Source organism: Aethalodelphis obliquidens, unplaced genomic scaffold, assembly GCF_003676395.1.
Source record: "Aethalodelphis obliquidens isolate GAN/ISIS:26980383/991018 unplaced genomic scaffold, ASM367639v1 scaffold4, whole genome shotgun sequence".
Lineage (NCBI taxonomy): Eukaryota > Metazoa > Chordata > Mammalia > Artiodactyla > Delphinidae > Aethalodelphis > Aethalodelphis obliquidens.
Genome location: NW_020837948.1, coordinates 52,572,545 through 52,590,677, shown reverse-complemented (window position 1 = coordinate 52,590,677; position 18,133 = coordinate 52,572,545). Strand labels below are relative to the sequence as shown.

At 38.3% G+C, this 18,133-nt stretch overlaps 1 long non-coding RNA gene across 1 annotated transcript in view; it reads right to left on the bottom strand.

Annotated features, from left to right (window-relative positions):
- Positions 1-4,517: 4,517 nt before the first annotated feature.
- Positions 4,518-18,133, bottom strand: part of LOC113617370 (uncharacterized) — a 46,498-nt gene continuing 32,882 nt past the window's right edge. The window contains exon 3 of the long non-coding RNA XR_003431624.1: positions 4,518-5,372. This is a non-coding gene — a long non-coding RNA (uncharacterized LOC113617370). The remainder of the gene's footprint in view (positions 5,373-18,133) is intronic.

Sequence of the window (18,133 nt, the reverse complement as noted above, 5' to 3'; positions counted from 1 at the left end):
AGAGAATCAGATAGGATAATGCATGTAGAACAATTAAAACAGTGCTTAATACATAACTCAGTGTTATTATTATTTTCACACATCTGAATTCATTTAGAGAAATGAGCCCTGCTCACTGAGGCTTAAAGATATTATTCATTATTCAGTAAATGCTTATGAATTCCTATTATGTATAACACACTATATGATGCAAGGTCAGCTTCATAGCATGCGGTCTGTGCAGTCATACAGGGCCCTGTGCCTGGTTTAATGCTCTGTTGTCATCATCTTAAAATTCTTATCAAGTCTTGAACAAGAGGCTCTGCATTTTTATTTTGCACCGGGCCCTACAGATTATGTAGCCACTCCTGTTATAATGAATAGAAAATTCTTTTTGCTCAGAACAGTAACTGTTGCTAAAAATTACCATGTGTTATTCAGAAAATAAAAATTTTTGCTGAATATACTCTGTTTCAGAAGACTGAGAAATATACAGAAATATCTTACCAAACACAATGTAAATAAATGAAGTTTTGACATGTAACAGGTAAGCTTACATTATTTGAAAAATTCACTTATTTAGAACAGTCAAGTGCCTGATAAATGAAATATCAATATATTTTGCAATAACAAGAAAGAGAGAAACTGTAGGTTTTGTTATGGTAGTAGTTATTAGGGGTTGGGGAGTTTACACTGCTGAGGTTTTGGGGGTTATGAAATAAAATTTTTGAATTAGTTATCTTCTCCCCAGTTATTATTGGTTACATACAGGAGCTCGCTGAGAGACATTGGACAAGTTGCTTAACTTCTCTAAATCTTAGTTTCTCTTTCTGTAAAAATGAGGATAACATACAGCTCACAAGTCTATGCAGAGAATCAGATATTTAGCACTGTGTCATATGAGGTACAATAAATGTGCTTTTCTCTGAATTTTCTCTTTCAAAGATGTATTGAGCACGTACTATGTGCTATGCCTCATTCTAACCATTCTGGACGTGTAGCTGGGTAAAGGTCCTTGTTCTCAAGGAGATTATATTCTAGTAAAGAAGGACATGATAAGTATGAAGAGAGATAAATATAATCACTTCAGGCTGCAATAAGTGTTAATGAAGGTTAAATGGGTGGGGGGCTGCTCTAGCTAAATGGGGGGGCGGTCAGGGAAAAGCTCTCTGGGAAGGTGATGTGTGAATTGAGATCTGAAAGACGAAAATGAGGAAGTCAGGTGAGGATCCCAGACAAGCACATTCTTAGCGAAAGGCACGGCAAGAACAAAGGTCCCGAGAGTGAAATGAGCTTGGCTTTTGTGGAGACGGTGACCAGAGCACAGGAGTCAGGGAGCGGGGTGGCCTGTGAGAACAAGAGGACAGACAGGTGCCAGGTCAGGAAGGGCTTTGAGGACCAAGGACAGCAATTTGAATTTTATTCTGGTTCACAGAAAAGCCTTTGGAGGGTTTCAAGTAGGGAAACTCTATAATCCAATTTTATGCTTCAGGAAGATTCCTCTAGCTGGCTGCTCTGTGGAGGACTCAGAAGGACTGAAGGTTGGCAAGAGTGGTGGCAGTGACCACTTACTGGGGGTGTTGCATTAATCCAGGAAAAGGAAGATGGGGGCTTCGACTATGGTTGTGGTCTTAGGAGATGGTAAGAGGTTGGATTTAGGATATACTTCGGAAGCAGAACTGACAGGACTTACAGTTGGACTGAATATAAGGGTTAGGAAAGGAGAGAGCTTTTCGTTTTTCCCTGATGAAAAATTTAATACATGTTCACTATAGAGAACTTGGAAAATTCAGGAAAGTATTCAGCAGGCTACCTGTTTTAATATGTAAACTTAGCTTTTTCTCGCACAAGAAGAAGTCTATTATTATTGTTACCCTTTTGAAGATTTCGGTGTACCTTAGCTTATTAGAGGCCTGGGGGATTATTCAAGTTAGAAAACAGAGAGAGAGAGGGAGAAGGAGAGGGAAAAAAAATACCTGTTTCACCCTGTTTAATACAGACTTTCCTAACCTTAGTTGAACTTTTAATTTTTTTGGTGGTTGTTTTGTATAACATCTACTATCAGCTCTATCAATGATCACCAGAAAACAAGATCTAATACTGCACTGGATCTTTTCCTCTCATTTCTCACTGTTTCCCTTATGTATAGAGTTAGATTTGCAGGTTCTAAACTCAGGACCGTTTACTGAGTGCACCAACACAGTTCTTGCGCTGGCTTTATTCCTTCTCTTAATATTCTAGGAGGCAGGGACTTCCCTGGTGACACAGTGGCTAAGAACCCGCCTGCCAATGCAGGGGACACGGGTTTGAGCCCTGGTCCAGGAAGATTCCATATGCCTCAGAGCAACTAAGCCTGTGCACCACAACTACTGAGCCTGTGCTCTAGAGCCCGCGAGCCACAACTACTGAGCCCGTGTGCCTCAACTACTGAAGCCCACATGCCTAGAGCCTGCACCCCACAACAAGAGAAACCACCATGAATGAGAAGCCCGCACACCGCAACGAAGAGTGGACCCCGCTTGCCACAACTAGAGAAAGCCCGTGAGCAGCAACAAAGACCCAACGCAGCCAAAAATAAATAAAATTTAAAAAATATATATTCTAGGAGGCACATGGTGTCTGGATTACATTGTTCTATAGTATTTTCAACTGTCTTGCTAATCCACTGCTGTTTCTTCTAACAGTTATTCTTACAAAAGCGGTAGGGAACTTGTATAAAATTATGTTTAAAATTGACATTGTCTTCCAAATATCTTATTTTTCTCTTAATGGAGAAAGTGACAGCCAGTGGAATATGAACTACATTGATAACATACAACTAGTAGCAATGAAAGAAACTGAGTTTTAAACTTGAGAATGCACATCTAAGGTGTTTATAAATTTATACAGTCAAATGTCCTTAATTTAATGCTCCATTTAATTTGTAATTTGGGAGCAACAACACTGGGTATTTAGTGAGGTTCCAAGTATCCAGGGCAGGGGTTGGGGGAGAGGGAGATGGTAGAACAAAAATATTTCCTTTGTCTTTTATGACTTGAAATTGTCTAAAATGTGATGAAGAAAAAATACCTCATTTAAAAAATATATTTTGGGATAGGTATTGGTAATAATAATTAATAATGGGTGCTTTTATGCCCCAGAAGCAATTGGTGCTGCTTGTCCCATTAAGGTGGACATGGTGAGCCTTGATTATACTCAGCTTAATTTGAAGATTTTAATAAAGGAAAAAATTTGTAGGAAGTGTGGTATATTATCATACTTAAAACAGCCAATTAAATTAGTCTCCTGATACCGGCTACTTTATAAATTCATTTATCACACAAGTTATTCTGACCTTTCCACCTCTTCCTGGATAAGGATGGTAGCAATTTCCCAGTAGCAAAATTATTGATTTTTTTTTTTTTTTTTTTTTTTTTACAGAGCTTCTTTTCCAGTTTGAGTTTCCTTTCTTTCTGCACTTCTATTCTTGAATCCCCTTCTGAGAGACTGGAGTCCCATTTACACACTGGCAAGAAAAATGCTGTTTGGAAGGATATGGGAAGCTGCATCTTAACGTCCAAGCTAATTAGCCACACCTAAATAGTTTACGAAGGCATTTTGCTCAATATGGAGTATTTCCCTTATTCAATAAACAGAAGAAAGTGTTGATCATCTATTGAAGCTTGGCATACTCGCCAAGCAAATGTCAATCCTTTTTTACACCATTCAGTTTCATGGGCTCTAATACCTTTTTCCTAAATTTTAATGTTGATTCCTACATGTTAAATGATGATCCATTTCTCACATGCAATATTGACATAGATCATTCACTCAGCTAATTGAGAATGTTTCCCTTTATCAACAGTTTTTCATGGTTCAGGGGCACAACATCTCTTTCTAAAAAATAATTAGAAGGTGACTCTAGCCTTTTACCAGATTTGAGAGATTTGAAGAAAATAACTACCTTTGCAAAAATTGCATTTGAAGTCAGTCTTTCTAAAAGATAAAGATAAAGAATTTTCCAGAGAAATAAGGGGGGCAGGGGTCATGGATGGAAGAGAACTTCCATTTATTGAGTACCCATTATAAGCCGGAAACTGTGCTTGGAGTTTTACATGAGTTTTTTCCTTTAACACCATGAGGTGTTTATTTATTTGCATTCTGTGGTAAAACTGAGGCCTGGAGAGGTCAAGTAACTCATGCAATCAGCTGATGGATGCTTGGCCTGGGCTCTAACACCAAGTCTGTTGGACTAGATGCCATGCTCCTTCCATTTCACTGTACTTTGCTGCTTCAGTTGGCAAGATCAATGGGGTCCCCATACTCTGAGCGTTGCAGCAACTCAGTGATCAGAGCTAGTTCAGATTCAGAGTTCCCTTGACTGTTTTCTCGGTGGTGTTGATAGAGGCGTGGGAGGCTCTTATCCCATGTAACTTTGATCTCTCACCCATGGTCAAAAGCAGGCAGTCTCTTAGCGTGAGGCTGAGATACTGAAAAGCTCCGTGCACTCTTACACAAAGAAGCAAGACTATCACTGCTTCCTATCAGTGTTGCTCTTTGTTTTCTCTTGGTAGCTGGGATTTTGTTCTAAGGAAGGACACTATTATACATTTTCCTCTGTGCTACTCACACATTTGCTGATAGCTACTCAACCAAGTACACGAATTACTGAAAGGTTCAATCACCTATTATTTTAGACTATTACTCATAGTAATAAACTGTTGGGATATCTACTGAAGAGAGACCAACAAAGCATCATAAAAGCAGCATTCCTTTGCTTATACACATTCATAAAGATCAGCGCTAAGAAGAATTTCCATATTGCTTTGGATGTTAAATTTCCCTAAACATACATAGTCCAATTTTCTCAGGCCACCCTTCAAAGGACTATCTAGTTCTTTTAAAACAAATAAAAAATATGTGTAGCTCAGTATTGAGAGGGAAGACTGGTCTCAGGGATTCTTTTGTTTTTACAAAATATATTGGCATTTCCTCCTACCAAAATACCTATGACTTGTCCAGGAAGAAGCATCTTGATCCAGAGCTATCTGAATTATTTTTCTAGCTTCAGTTAGCACTCTTCAGGAAAAAGTCAGCCTCTTGAGCTCCAGCCTTCATATCTTGGGGCACTGTCTGAGATGACCTAGATAACCTGAGTGAGGCAGGATGGACTAGAAAAGGCAGGTTAAGGAGTTACCTCTCCTACAAGGGTGAGGCAGGCAGTGGGGGCACAGGCCCAGCTGCAGGCGCTGGAAGTGAGTCCAGTCCAAGAGCAAAGGAAGTCTGCATCTGACCTGGTTGTTGTCTAGCCAGAAGGCTGCCAGCTTGGGGCTTGATGCCAAAGGAAGTATCCAGAAGCTGTCGGAGATTGAGAGTTCCAGACCTTTGCCTGAGGTTCAGGAGCAGCCTGGGGACTGAAAAATAGGATCAAGGTGAGCTTTAGTTCTAGAAGAACCCATAATAGTTAAATTACCAAGGAGAAGAAACAGAAAAGGGCAGCAGTTACAAGACCAATGAATACGGTGGGAACAGGTCTTCCAAGCCTGGGTGTCAGACCTAAAGCAGACACTGAATTCCAGGCTTAATTTCCTTAAGTCAGTCCTGAATAATGTTGGGCCTGGGGAGTTCGGATGTAGGGAAGGGGTTGTCAGAATAGCTGCATTTGGAGCCCAGGGACCCCCTAGGAGGACAACATCAGGGACTGGGGAAAAGGCCATGGGGACAGGCTGTATTCACTGAGGTTGTACATCTGTGTTTCAGGAAGTCAGTCTGGAAAGAAAGGGCACAGGTACTCCAGATGAGGGCTCTGGGAAAAACATGCCTTCTTTCTATTGCTGTTGGCTCTTCTGAGGCTGTGGAGATCTACCTCTTTTGTTCTCCCTGGGACCCTATTAAAAGGTTTCTTGTGTTCAATTTGTATGTGGTTTTCCCATTCCTATGGGTTTCCTGAAAATTCGAATACGGGTTTCAGATGACCCAGTAATAATTTATAGATACCATGGCTCAATGACTTTGCCCTGGAGACTCCTACCTCTTAGAGAGTCTGCTACTTGTTGAATGTTGAAGGATCCAGCAGAGCAACACAGAGCCAAAACCACATATGGAGTTAGAGCCCCATATGGCACTAGAGTGGAATTAATTGGAGTAGCAATTGCCATTCTATTTCACATAATTTTGTGTTTTTTATTCCATGGAATTTTAGCCACAAGAACGTTATTCACAGGATGTGTCTGTGGCATGTTTTGCACTGACGAACAAAAGGGAACACTGCAACGACCATGATGCAATTACACTTCCTTCTGCACAACTTCATCCATGCCTGACATGTGGAATCTGCCCAGGACTGGCTGTGAACCCTGCAAAACCGCTGTACGATAAATTATTGTCATCATGCCTCAGAAGGCTGTGTCACATTTGCCTGCAACCATTGTACAGACCTACCTTTTAAAAATAGATGTGTTTTTGCACTCTTGAAACTACTTATTTTCTTACTCTTTGTCACAACCAGCCTAGTTTAAGCTGACGGTAAAAAGAGGTTTTGGAGGTTTTCCACCACAAGGTTATTTAAAGTTCTTTGAGCTGCCGCCAGACCTTCATTTAGCATTTTAATAAACTTCCTGGGCCAAGGAGTAATTTTCCTGTATCCTCTTTGTCCTCAGCATGAAGTAATAGTACAAAAGAGGGTCATCATTTTTAGGCCAGTCATCTGCATGAATTATAAAATTATCCTTACGAATAACCAGATATAAGGTCTGGGATAGAGAAAAGGCGATCAGACTTTTTTCTGTGGTTAACATTAAAAAGGGGTGGTCATAGACACATCAAGGGTTTAAGAAAGTGCCAACAGAAATATTTTTCACACAGATAGTTAGAAAGGACTTTAAAAGAAACTGCACATACAGTCAAGTTACAGGAAGATAACTAGAATTAAATTGCCTCAACTTTTGCTTGCTGGTGGTGTCCTTATCTGGAGCCTCTCTAAAGGCAGAAGTACCAATAGACTCCCATGTTTACATGGTGATATGGAAATCGGCCTCCAAGACAGTTGTAAGGCTCCCCAGAGAATTCTTTGGAAACTGCATCTCTGGGTGCGGTGTGATGTCACTTTTCAGTGTTTCTAGGCATTGTGCCAAAACTCAGTTTCAGGAAAATAATTGCAAAAATGTTTAAATAATTTGCATGATGTTTCTGAAAGCAAAGGAAAAGCTGCCTGCTCCATTCCCAAAGGAGATTTCAAGACACAATCAATGTTGGGCCACAAAAACACTGTTTAGACAGAATAATTATCAGCCCTTCCCTTCTCTTTCATTATTAAACTGAGGTCTATTCCCTCTGAGGGTTTCACCTGGCATATGGAAAGACTGTTTTGCTAAGTCCCCTTTATGGATGTTCAAACAGGCTAAGTAAATTCAGAGTTTACTAAATTGGCTCTTTCATGTACATCATTTGACATGAAGTTGCTTCTACGTCATGATTAGCTTTTTTGTTTCTATTTCATGTTATAATCAAGTATGATGGAATTATATAGGATGGTTTCAAACTACCAGAATTCTTGAAAATGTATCCCAATGCTGAGTTCATTTCATTCATTATTGACACCTTTAAACTGAGCTCAAAGAACCCTAAGTGACAGGGTCATCAAAACAACACACAGAAGGATGCAGTGGGTGGAATCGTATTAAGACAAAAAAGTGAAGTCGTGTTTAAATTGTGTTACAGCTTTCAATGCCCAAATTACAGTACAGTTATTTCTTTAGGGATCTACTTAAAGTACTGTTTGAATTGAATCAAAGTTATTTTTATAGAGATTCTTGAAATGACATTTTGTGATTTAAAAAGACATGGCTATTCTATATATTGTAGTTTATTGAATTTGATAGTTTAGGAATGAATACATTGAAAAGTGGCACTGTTAGAGTGCACACCAATACAATTTTACTCTCTCCCCTACCCCCATACTGCCTATTCAAACGCACTCTGTGCAACCAGTTTTTCCCCTGCCTTGTAGAAGGCACTACAGTATTAGGATAGATAGATAGATAGATAGATAGATAGATAGATAGATAGATAGATAGGTAATAGATAGATAGATGTATATACATACTTAGCTAATAAAATGGCTTTGGACACTTTTAATCTAAAAAGGCTAATGTTACTAAATAATGCCTAGTTCTGTGTAACTGTTAAAGACATTAATTTGAAGTTAAGCACCTTTTCTTACTTCGGGCCTTTAGCGGAAAACAGGGTGAAGTTAGCTTCTTCTCTTTTGACTCTGCCTTCTTTTCCTTGCCACTCACTGTGATTTCTGACCCCACCAGAGTTGGGATGTGAGTGAGGGAAAGACGTAAGGAAACAGGCAAAGATTTACTTGACTGGTACACTCTTTTTTTTTTCTTTTATTTATTTATTTTTGGCTGTGTTGAGTCTCGTTGCTGCGTACAGGCTTTCCCTAGTTGCAGCAAGTGGGGGCTACTCTTCGTGTGGTGTGCGGGCTTCTCATTGCGGTGGCTTCTCCTGTTGTGGAGCACAGGCTCTAGGCGCGCGGGCTTCAGTAGTTGTGGCTCATGGGCTCAGTAGTTGTGGCATGAGGGCTCTAGAGCACAGGCTCAGTAGTTGTGGCACACGGGCTTAGTTGCTCTGCAGCATGTGGGAGCTTCCCAGACCAGGGATCGAACCTACGTCCCCTGCACTGGCAGGCAGATTCTTTTTTTTCTTTTTTTTCTTTTTTTTGCAGTACGTGGGCCTCTCACTGTTGTGGCCTCTCCCATTGCAGAGCACAGGCTCTGGACGTGCAGGCTCAGCGGCCATGGCTCACGGGCCCAGCCGCTCCGCAGCATGTGGGATCTTCCCGGGCTGGGGCACGAACCCGTGTCCCCTGCATCGGCAGGCAGACTCTCAACCACTGCGCCACCAGGGAAGCCCATGGCAGGCAGATTCTTAACCACTGCGCCACCAGGGAAGTCCCTTGACTGGTACACTCTTGATGTGTTGACACTCTTCAGACTTGGTGAATGTTTACACCTGACTTTTTCCCTCATGAGCTCATCTATAATTTTTTTTGAGACTCCCACATCATTGGGTATCTCTTACCTGGAATGTCCAGCAGAAATGTATCTCCTCAAAGTGGTCTTTTCTGATGCCTCCATTAGCTCTTGAGTATCTAGCAGAAAACTTGTACCTCTTTATGCTGAGGTCTCCTCACTCTCCAGGTGATCCTTCTGGGCAGAATCTTAGACAACTCTGGCCTGTTTTGCTCATCCATAGCTTAGTCTGGTCCACAAAACACTGATCTGGTGTCAGTTATACTATAGTTATTCCCCTCTGCATTGTGGCTAAAGGTAGCTTAAAGCCTGAGCCAGTTTATATTTTTTCAGACCTGTATCAGACATGCAGTCCAATACTAGGAAACACATAGGATACTTTCTGGGTGGTCCCAAAAGAGGTCCTCTCACATTTGAGGTGAAGAAGTATCTCCCATCCTACCTAGTTTTTAGACTGTTAGATTCTCAGCACAACTCTCTCCAAATACATCCTCTCTCTTGACCTCTCTAATCTCTTTTTTCAGGGTAGAGTTGGTAGTTTTTACCAACTCTTTTGGAAGTTCTTCTTAGGTGGCCTCAAAACTCACTTTGGAATGTTGCTGTAGAAGGAATCCAAAACTACCGCAAATGACTATGCAGTTTGTACCCCACACAAAGATATCAAGCTACAGGGATGAGTGAGTGCTGAATTACAGCCATTCCTCCTCTAGCAGCACAGGGTGCCAGAGGGGCACTTTACTGCAATTCACCTACCCAGTGGGATTGCTTTTCTGCTAATTTGCACAAAGGCACCTATTGCCTTGGATCCCTGGTTGAAACTGAGACAGAGTCCCATGTGAAATCCCATTTCATTTAGATGAGTTACAGGATTAGCTTTTCTCTACATGAAAACCATCTACAGATATTGATGACACCTGTGACAACTGTTCAACAGCATGTCAAAAAATTACCAGGAGGCCAAAGATGTCATCCTGCCACTTTTCATTCAAACAAAATATCATATTTTTAGAGTTTTTTTCAACAAGAGTTCCAAGATACTTCAATGAGGAAAGAAAAGTCTTTTCAGCAAAAGGTGCTTAGACAACTGGATATCCACATGGAAAAAAAAATGACCTCTACCTCACACTGTGTACAAAAATTAACTTCAAATGGGTTATAGACCTACATGTAAGAGCAAAAACTATACAGGTTTTAGAAAAAACATAGGAGCAAATTTTGAGGCCTTGGATTAGGTAATGGTTTCTCAGATATGACACCAAAAGCACAGTCTACCAAAGAAAACATAGATCAAATGGACTTAATCAAACTTCAAAAGTTTTGTGCTCCAAAGGACACCGTCAAGGAAGTGAAAAAGCAATCCACAGAATGGGAGAAAATGTTAACAGGTCATAAATCTGATAAGAATATATGAAGAAGTCACAATAAAAAAAAGAGACATCCTAAAAATGGACAAAGGATTTGAATAGATATTTCTCAAAAGAAGACATTCAAGTGACCAATAAGCACATGAAAAGCTGCTCAACAACATTAACCATCAGGAAATGTAATCAAAACCACAATGAGATACCACTTCACACTCACTAGAATGGCCATTAAAAACAAAAACAAAAAAGAGATAATAACAAGTGTTGTGAGGATATAGAAAAATTAGAACCCTCATACACTGCTAGTGGAAATGTAAAATGGTGCAGCCACTTTGGAAAACAGGCTGACAGTTCTTCACAAAGTTACATATAAAGTTACCATAGATCCAGAAATTCCACTTCCAGGTATAAATACAAGAGAGTTGATAACATGTCCACACAAAAACTTGTACCTGAGTGTTCATAACAGCATTATTAGTAATAGCCCAAAAGTGGGAAAGAACCCAAATAACTATCACTTGATAAACAAAATATGGCATATCCATACAGTGGAGTATTATTCAGCAATAAAAAGGAATGAAGAAATGATTCATGCTACAAGATGGAAGAATCTTGAAAACATTATGCCAAGTCACAGAAGTCAGTTGCAAAAAATCACATACAATATAATTCCATTTATATGAAATGTCCAGAGTAGGCAAATCCATAGAGATATAAAGTAGATTAGTAATTGCCTGGGCAATTTTATTTTTGGACAGTTCATTGCTAATGTATAAACAAAAAATTGATTTTTGTATATTGATCTTGTATCCTGCAACTTTGCTGCACTATTTTTTTTTGTTTGTTAGTCTTTTAGTGGATTTCTTAGGATTTTCTTGAATACAAGAATATTTCATCTGCAATAAAGACAGTTTCACTTCCTCCTTTTCAGTCTGGATGCCTTGTATTTCTTTTGCTTGCCTGGCTTCACTGGCTAGAACCTCCAGAAGTATGTTAAATAGAAGAGGTAAAAGCAGGCATCTTGCCTTGTTCCTGACCACGGGGGGAAAGTGTTCAGTCTTTCACTATAAAGAATTATTTTGCTGTGAACTTTTTGTAGATATTCTTTTGTCAGGTTGAGGAAATTTTCTTCTATCCCTAGTTGGTTAATAGGTTTTTAAAAAAATCATGAATATATGTAGGATTTTGTCAAACACTTTTCTATGTCTATTGCATTGAATATATGGTTTTTGTCCTTTATTCTATTAATATAGTGTGTTACATTGAATGATTTTCATATATTAAACCAATCTTGTATTCCTAGGGTAAATTCCATTTGGTTATGGTGAATAATCCTTCTTATATATTGCTGGATTTGGTTTGCTAGTATTTTGTTGAAGATTTTTGCATCTACATTTATAAGGCCTTTTAAATTTAAAATTTCTCTTAGCCTGTTTGTCCACTTAACTGACCATTGTGTCTTTAGCTGTGCAAAATTTTCCAGCTTTTATGCAACCAACCTAGTGAATTTTTTCCTTTATGGCTTCACAGTATTTTTTTCTTGCTGAGAAAGATTATTCCTACTCCAAGACCATAAAACTATTTATCTGTGTTTTTCTTTAATATGGTCATTATTTTATTTCTTTTAATGTTTAGAGTGTTAATCATTGAGAGTTTACATTTATATAAGCTTTAAATTGAGGACCCAATGGCCTGTTTTTTTTAATCATTCCTTTTTAAAAATTTTTAAATTTTATTTTATTTATTTTTTTATACAGCTGGTTCTTATTAGTCATCAATTTTATACACATCAGTGCATATATGTCAATCCCGATCGCCCAATTCAGCACACCACCATCCCCACCCCACCGTGACTTCCCCCCCAACGGTGTCCATACATTTGTTCTCTACTTCTGTGTCTCAACTTTTGCCCTGCAAACTGGTTCATCTGTACTATTTTTCTAGGTTCCTCATACATGTGTTAATATACGATATTTATTTTTCCCTTTCTGACTTACTTCACTCTGTATGACAGTCTCTAGATCCATCCACTTCTCAACAAATGACCCAGTTTTGTTCCTTTTTATGGCTGAGTAATATTCCATTGTATATATGTACCACATCTTCTTTACCCAGTCTGTTGATGGGCATTTAGGTTGCTTCCATGACCTGGCTATTGTAAATAGTGCTGCAATGAACATTGGGGTGCACGTGTCTTTTTGAATTATGGTTTTCTCTGGGTATATGCCCAGTAGTGGGATTGCTGGATCATATGGTAATTCTATTTTTAGTTTTTTAAGGAACCTCCATACTGTTCTCCATAGTGGCTGTATCAATTTACATTCCCACCAACAGTGCAAGAGGGTTCCCTTTTCTCCACACCCTCTCCAGCATTTGTTGTTTGTAGATTTTCTGATGATGCCCAGTCTACCGGGTGTGAGGTGATACCTCATTGTAGTTTTGATTTGCAATTCTCTAATAATTAGTGATGCTGAGTAGCTTTTCCTGTGCTCTTGGCCATCTGTATGTCTTCTTTGGAGAAATGTCTATTTAGGTCTTCTGCCCATTTTTTGATTGGGTTGTTTGTTTTTTTAATATTGAGCTGCATGAGCTGTTTGTATATTTTGGTGATTAACCCTTTGTCCCTTGATTCGTTTGCAAATATTTTCTCCCATTCTAAGGGTTGTCTTTTCATCTTGTTTATGGTTTCCTTCGCTTTGCAAAAGCTTTTAAAGTTCATTAGGTCCCATTTATTTTTGCTTTTATTTCCATTATTCTAAGAGGTGGATCAAAAAAGATCTTGCTGTGATTTATGTCAAAGAGTGTTCTTCCTATGTTTTCCTTTAAGAGTTTTATAGTGTGTGGTCTTACATTTAGGTCTCTAATCCATTTTGAGTTTATTTTTGTGTATGGTGTTAGGAAGTGTTCTCATTTCATTCTTTTACATGTAGCTGTCTAGTTTTCCCAGCACCACTTATTGAAGAGATGGTCTTTTCTCCATTGTATATCCTTGCCTCCTTTGTCGTAGATTAGTTGACCATAGGTGCGTGGGTTTATCTCTGGGCTTTCTATCTTGTTCCATTTGATCTATGTTTCTGTTTTTGTGTCAGTACCATACTGTCTTGATTACTGTAGCTTTGTAGTATAGTCTGAAGTCAGGGAGTCTGATTCCTCCAGCTCTGTTTTTTTCCCTCAAGACTGCTTTGGTTATTCGGGGACTTTTGTGTCTCCATACAAATTTTAAGATATTTTTGTTCTAGTTCTGTAAAAAATGCTATTGGTAATTTGATAGAGATTGCATTGAATCTGTACACTGCTTTGGGTAGTATGGTCATTTTCACAATATTGATTCCTCCAATCCAAGAACATGGTATATCTCTCCAACTGTTGGCATCATCTTTAATTTCTTTCATCAGTGTCTTATAGTTTTCTGCATACAGGTCTTTTGTCTCTCTAGGTAGGTTTATTCCTAGGTATTTTATTCTTTTTGTTGAAATGGTAAGTGGGAGTGTTTCCTTAATTTCTCTTTCAGATTTTTCACCATTAGTGTATAGGAATGCAAGAGATTTCTGTGCATTCATTTTGTAACCTGCAACTTTACCAAATTCATTGATTAGCTCTAGTACTTTTCTGGTGGCATCTTTAGGATACTCTATGTATAGTATCATGTCATCTGTAAACAGTGACAGTTTTACTTCTTTTCCAATTTGTATTCCTTTTATTTCTTTTTCTTCTCTGATTGCCATGGCTAGGACGTCCAAAACTATGTTGAATAATAGTGGTGATAGTGGACATTCTTGTCTCGTTCCTGATCTTAGAGGAAATGCTTTCAGTTTTTCTTCATTGAGAATGATGTTTGCTGTGGGCTTGTCCTATATGGCCTTTATTATGTTGTGGTAGGGTCCCTCTATGCCCACTTTCTGGAGAGTTTTTATCATAAATAGGTGTTGAATTTTGTCAAAAGCTTTGGCTGCATCTATTGAGATGATCATATGGTTTTTATTCTTCAATTTGTTAATATGGTGTATCACATTGATTGATTTGTGTATATTGAAGAATCCTTGCATCTCTGGGATAAATCCCACTTGATCATGGTGTACAATCCTTTTAATGTGTTGTTGGATTCTGTTTGCTAGTATTTTGTTGAGGATTTTTGCATCTATATTCAACAGTGATATTGGTCTGTAATTTTCTTTTTTTGTAGTATCTGTCTCTGGTTTTGGTATCAGGGTGATGGTGGCCTCATAGAATGAGTTCGGGAGTATTCTTCCTCTGCAATTTTTTGGAAGAGTTTGAGAAGGATGGGTGTTAGCTCTTCTCTAAATGTTTGATAGAATTCACCTGTGAAGCCATCTGGTCCTGGACTTTTGTTTGTTGGAAGATTTTTAATCACAGTTTCAATTTCATTCCTTGTGATTGGTCTGTTCATAATTTCTATTTCTTCCTGGTTCAGTGTTGGAAGGTTATACCTTTCTAAGAATTTCTCCATTTCTTCCAGGTTGTACGCTTTATTGGTATAGAGTTGCTTGTAGTAGTCTCTTAGGGTGCTTTGTATTTCTGTGGTGTCTGTTGTAACCGCTCCTTTTTCGTTTCTAATTTTATTGATTTGAGTCCTCTGCCTCTTTTCCTTGATGAGTCTGGCTAATGGTTTATCAATTTTGTTTATCTTCTCAAAGAAAAAGATTTTAGTTTTATTGATCTTTGCTATTGTTTTCTTTGTTTCTATTTCATTTATTCCTGCTCTGATCCTTATGATTTCTTTCTTTCTGCTAACTTTGGGGTTTGTTTGTTCTTCTTTCTCTAGTTCCTTTAGGTGTAAGGTTAGATTGTTTATTTGAGATTTTTCTTGTTTCTTGAGGTAGGCTTGTATAGCTATAAACTTCCCTCTTAGAACTGCTTTTGCTGCATCCCATAGGTTTTGGATCATCGTGTTTTTATTGTTTTTTGTCTCTGGGTATTTTTTTATTTCCTCTTTGATTTCATCAGTGATCTCTTGTTTATTTAGTAACGTATTGTTTGGCCTCCATGTGTTTGTGTTTTTTACGTTTTTTTCCCTGTAATTCATTTCTAATATCATAGTGTTGTGGTCAGAAAAGATGTTTGATATGATTTCAATTTTCTTACATTTACTGAGGCTTGATTTGCGACCCAAGATGTGATCTATCCTGGAGAATGTTCCGTGTGCACTTGAGAAGAAAGTGTAATCTGCTGTATTTGGATGGAATGTCATGTAAATATCAATTAAATCTATCTGATTGTGTCATTTAAAGCTTGTGTTTCCTTATTTATTTTCATTTTGGATGATCTGTCCATTGGTTTAAGTGAGGTGTTAAAGTCCCCCACTATTATTTTGTTACTGTTGATTTCCTCTTTTATAGCTGTTAGCATTTGCCTTATGTATTGAGGTGCTCCTATGTTGGGTGCATATATAGTTATAATTGTTATATCTTTTCTTGGATTGATCCCTTGATCATTATTTAGTTTCCTTCCTTGTATCTTGTAACATTCTTCATTTTAAAGTCTATTTTGTCTGATATGAGTATTGCGACTCCAGCTTTCTTTTGATTTCCATTTTCATGGAATATATTTTTCCCTCCCTTCACTTTCAGTCTGTATGTGTCCCTAGGTCTGAAGCGGGTCTCTTGTAGACAGCATATATGTGGGTCTTGTTTTTTAATCCACTCAGGAAGCCTGTGTCTTTTGGTTGGATCATTTAATCCATTCACATTTAAGGTAATTATCGATATGTATGTTCCTATGACCATTTTCTTAATTGTTTTGGGTTTGTCTTTGTAGGTCCTTTTCTTCTCTTGTGTTTCCCACTTAGAGAAGTTCCTTTAGCATTTGTTGGAGAGCTGGTTTGGTGGTGCTGAATTCTCTTAGCTTTTGCTTGCCTGTAAAGCTTTTGATTTCTCCATCTAATTTGAATGAGGTCCTTGCCGGGTAGAGTAATCTTGGTTGTAGGTTCTTCCCTTTCATCACTTTAAGTATATCATGCCACTCCCTTTTGGCTTGTAGAGTTTCTACTGAGAAATCAGCTGTTAACCTTATGGGAGTTCCCTTGTATGTTATTCATCGTTTTTCCCTTGCTGCTTTCAATAATTTTTCTTTGTCTTTAATTTTTGCCAATTTGATTACTATGTGTCTCGGTGTGTTTCTCCTTGGGTTTATGTTGTATGGGACTCGCTGTGCTTCCTGGACTTGGGTGGCTGTTTCCTTTCCCATGTTAGAGAAATTTTCGACTATAATCTCTTCAAATATTTTCTCTGGTCCTTTCTCTCTCTTTTCTCCTTCTGGGACCCCTATAATGCAACTGTTGTTGCATTTAATGTTGTCCCAGAGGCCTCTTAGGCTGTCTTCATTTCTTTTCGTTCTTTTTTCTTTATTCTGTTCCACAGCAGTGAATTCCACCATTCTGTCTTCCAGGTCACTTATCTGTTCTTCTGCTTCAGTTATTCTGCTACTGATTCCTTCTAGTGTAGTTTTCATTTCAATTATTGTATTGTTCATCTCTCTTTGTTTGTTCTTTAATTCTTCTAGGTCTTTGTTAAACATTTCTTGCATCTTCTTGATCTTTGCCTCCATTCTTTTTCCAACATACTGGATCATCTTCACTATCATTATTCTGAATTCTTTTTCTGGAAGTTTGCCTATCTCCACTTCATCTAGTGTTTTTTCTGGGGTTTTATCTTGTTCCTTCATCTGGTACATAGCCCTCTGCCTTTTCATCTTGTCTACCTTTCTGTGAAGTTGTTTTTTGTTCCACAGGCGGCAGGATTGTAGTTCTTCTTGCTTCTGCTGTCTGCCCTCTGGTGGATGAGGCTATCTAAGAGGCTTGTGCAAGTTTCCTGATGGGAGGGACTGGTCCCAATGGCCTGCTTTTTAAAATTCATTCAGTAATTCACCAATTTATTAAAATTTGTTCAATAAATTTATTAAACACCTGAGAAGTGCTATACACCATTCTAAGCATTGTACATACAAGTGTAAAAACAAAAAAACAATCAAACAAAAAAAACAGGGTCTCTGTTCTCATACAGTTCTCATACAGTTGGAGAAGAGATTCAACAAAAAATTAAACAGGTAAACAAGGTAATTTCAGATAGCTAGAAGTGCTATGAAGGAAACAGAACAGGATGATATGATGGAGAATAATAGAGCTTTGTTAGATACTATGGTCAGCGAAATCTCCTCTAGGATGGTACATTTACCACTTTAATGATGAAGATCTAGTCATTGGAAGAGCCAAGAAAAGACTGTTCAAGTCAGTGGGGAAAGCAAAGGCAAAGGCTCTGGGGCCAAAGGAAACTAGGTGTATTCAATCAGCAGAATGAAACCGCTGTAGATGGAGTGAAGGGAGTCAAATGAAGAATATTACCAAATGATTCTCAATGGTGAAAAACTGAAAGCATTTCCTCTAAGATCAGGAACAAGACAAGGATGTCCACTCTCGCCATTATTATTCAACATAGGTTTGGAAGTCCTAGCCACAGCATTCAGAGAAGAAAAAGAAATAAAAGGAATACAAATTGGAAAAGAAGAAGTAAAACTGTCAGTGTTGCAGATGACATGATACTATACATAGAGAATCTTAAAGATGCCACCAGAAAACTACTAGAGCTAATCAATGAATCTGGTAAAGTTGCAGGTTACAAAATTAATGCATAGAAATGTCTTGCATTCCTATACACTAACAACAAAAGATCAGAAATTAAGGAAACAATCCCATTCACCATTGCAAAAAAAAGAATAAAATACCTAGGAATAAACCTACCTAAGGGGGTAAAAGAC